This window comes from Schistocerca gregaria, unplaced genomic scaffold (genome assembly GCF_023897955.1).
Source record: "Schistocerca gregaria isolate iqSchGreg1 unplaced genomic scaffold, iqSchGreg1.2 ptg001712l, whole genome shotgun sequence".
NCBI lineage: Eukaryota > Metazoa > Arthropoda > Insecta > Orthoptera > Acrididae > Schistocerca > Schistocerca gregaria.
Window position 1 is genome coordinate 9,185 of NW_026062967.1, and position 3,316 is coordinate 12,500.

General features: G+C 51.6%; 1 non-coding gene across 1 annotated transcript in view; it reads left to right on the forward strand.

Moving 5' to 3' along the window:
- Nucleotides 1-3,114: 3,114 nt before the first annotated feature.
- LOC126334181 (small subunit ribosomal RNA) overlaps nucleotides 3,115-3,316 on the forward strand; it is a 1,893-nt gene continuing 1,691 nt past the window's right edge. Inside the window, exon 1 of the ribosomal RNA XR_007564612.1 lies at nucleotides 3,115-3,316. This exon is cut by the window's right edge and continues 1,691 nt beyond it. This is a non-coding gene — a ribosomal RNA (small subunit ribosomal RNA).

Sequence of the window (3,316 nt, forward strand, 5' to 3'; positions counted from 1 at the left end):
ATTTGTCCCTTAACCTAACTCAATTTGTCCCTTAACCTAACTCAAGTTGTCCCTTAACCTAACTCAAGTTGTCCCTTAACCTAACTCAAGTTGTCCCTTAACCTAACTCAAGTTGTCCCTTAACCTAACTCAAGTTGTCCCTTAACCTAACTCAAGTTGTCCCTTAACCTAACTCAAGTTGTCCCTTAACCTAACTCAAGTTGTCCCTTAACCTAACTCAAGTTGTCCCTTAACCTAACTCAAGTTGTCCCTTAACCTAACTCAAGTTGTCCCTTAACCTAACTCAAGTTGTCCCTTAACCTAACTCAAGTTGTCCCTTAACCTAACTCAAGTTGTCCCTTAACCTAACTCAAGTTGTCCCTTAACCTAACTCAAGTTGTCCCTTAACCTAACTCAAGTTGTCCCTTAACCTAACTCAAGTTGTCCCTTAACCTAACTCAAGTTGTCCCTTAACCTAACTCAAGTTGTCCCTTAACCTAACTCAATTTGTCCCTTAACCTAACCCACGTTGTCCCTTAACCTAACTCAAGTTGTCCCTTAACCTAACTCAAGTTGTCCCTTAACCTAACTCAAGTTGTCCCTTAACCTAACTCAAGTTGTCCCTTAACCTAACTCAAGTTGTCCCTTAACCTAACTCAAGTTGTCCCTTAACCTAACTCAAGTTGTCCCTTAACCTAACTCAAGTTGTCCCTTAACCTAACTCAAGTTGTCCCTTAACCTAACTCAAGTTGTCCCTTAACCTAACTCAAGTTGTCCCTTAACCTAACTCAAGTTGTCCCTTAACCTAACTCAAGTTGTCCCTTAACCTAACTCAAGTTGTCCCTTAACCTAACTCAAGTTGTCCCTTAACCTAACTCAAGTTGTCCCTTAACCTAACTCAAGTTGTCCCTTAACCTAACTCAAGTTGTCCCTTAACCTAACTCAAGTTGTCCCTTAACCTAACTCAATTTGTCCCTTAACCTAACTCAATTTGTCCCTTAACCTAACTCAATTTGTCCCTTAACCTAACTCAATTTGTCCCTTAACCTAACTCAAGTTGTCCCTTAACCTAACTCAATTTGTCCCTTAACCTAACTCAATTTGTCCCTTAACCTAACTCAATTTGTCCCTTAACCTAACTCAATTTGTCCCTTAACCTAACTCAAGTTGTCCCTTAACCTAACCCACGTTGTCCCTTAACCTAACCCACGTTGTCCCTTAACCTAACCCACGTTGTCCCTTAACCTAACCCACGTTGTCCCTTAACCTAACCCACGTTGTCCCTTAACCTAACCCACGTTGTCCCTTTGCCTAACATAGTTCACTGCTCGGAATCTCTGGTGTCGTTGTTATCCTCATGTAGATGTCTTGCGAGTGTTGCTTACTTTCCACATATTCCTGCTATCCACTGTCAATTGTACTGCAATAGGACTATATCGCCGACCCCCCCCCTCCCCCCCCCTCTGTCCCCCTCTGTCCCCCTCTTTGTGTCTCTGTCCTCTCAAGCTGGTCGGTCTGGCGTTTGAGTGTTAAATGAGCCTCGCAGCTGTTCAGTTGCATTCAGATGTCGACGCCCTCAGTGTACGTCGTGGTATGGTCTGTGTCCATTGTCCGCTGATGTCGTACGCGTAACCCACACGCTGTACCGATCATCGGTCGTTACGTACAGAGTGAAGTAGTGTGATACGTGTGACCGTACGCTGGCTGTGCCCAACGGTGTCGAATCTCAATTTCCATATGTTGTGCTTGATGCTACTTGTCTCGTCTCCCAATAACAGCTAGGTTGCACTGTGGTACGCCGTAGAGGCGTGTGGGAGGAACGTACGAACGCATTGTATGTCACCCTGGGTCGCTGGGGGTGGTGGTGCGGTGAGTCAGGTCAGGTCAGGTCAGCGTGAGCCGTCTGATGTAGTGACGCGTGTATTCCGACTTTGTCGTATTGCCTCACACAAAGTGCTACCCTGGTGGACCGCGTTCCATATCTGGGACATGCCGCAGATGCCGGTTGACAGTGGATCGCGGAAGGTACATCGCATACGTGCGCGACACTAGATCGCGTGTTTCTCTTCTGCACATGTCGCAGTGTGTATGTGGTCTGATGTAGCGTGTCGTGACACATGACATCCTGGCATGCAAGAATTGTTGAATTCGCAAATGTAGGTGGACATCTACGTTTACTGCCCAAGATACGCAAATGAACTGGAAATCCGTTGTTGAGCGGTTGTTCACGCTGGAGGTGAATCTGTGATGGCGACGATCGGTACAGCTATTAACCGGTTGTTTCAGCGGTACCCGCCACATCCACACGCGTGACTAGGCCCATGTGGGTATGAAGCGATACGCGGCGGTGGCTTGGTGGGACTGTTCCCGGCCGGTGAAGGGGGGCCGCCCGGCGTGTTGGCCGCGCGCTGCGTGGGCGCACGCGCAACAGGCGGCTGGTGGGGGGCGCCGAGTGGCAGGAGCGCCAGCCGACGGGCCCGGCAGGCGGCGCAGCTACGCTGCGGCGCACCCTGCACGCGGCGCCTGGCGGCCAAAGTTGGTTCAGCCGAGCCCGGTGCGAAGCGCGGTGGACATCTGCAGTGTGCTGGTCTGATTGAGGACTGTGTGCGTTGAGGATGCGCCGCCGCCTGGCACTCGGCGCCGCGACGCCGTCTGCTGCTCGGTCGCCCCAGCGGTTCTCGCAGGTGGTTTGTATCGCAGTTGTGCGGACGTGTTGGCGCGTGCGCTGTGCTGGGAGAGTTCGCTTCTGCACCCAAGTGGGGCTTTGCCCTTGTGTGGCGCTGGCGTTGGAGCTGCCGGTCACCATAGGTGGCGCGTGTTGTCTCCCGCCGGCAATGCCACGACAGCACGCTCCCGGGCCTCTGTCGGCAGCGGCAAGCTCAGTTGGGAGCAAGGGTGTTCGCACTAAAACCGTCTACTCGCCTAACTCCGGGCGATTGCGCCTCTCTCGAAACCGACCAAGTACCTAGGACGGCGCTGCGCGCCGCCGGGACCTGAGAGGGTTTCGAGGTGTATCGTGCAGGGGAGCTCGGCCTCCTCCTGTTTGCAGAATAATTGAGCGGACGCTTGCGTGTTCGCGCGGGCCCCCGGGACACACTCCCGGGCGGCCGGCTGCTCAGCTCTAGTTGACGCAGCTCCCTGGTTGATCCTGCCAGTAGTCATATGCTTGTCTCAAAGATTAAGCCATGCATGTCTCAGTACAAGCCGCATTAAGGTGAAACCGCGAATGGCTCATTAAATCAGTTATGGTTCCTTAGATCGTACCCACGTTACTTGGATAACTGTGGTAATTCTAGAGCTAATACATGCAAACAGAGTCCCGACCAGAGATGGAAGG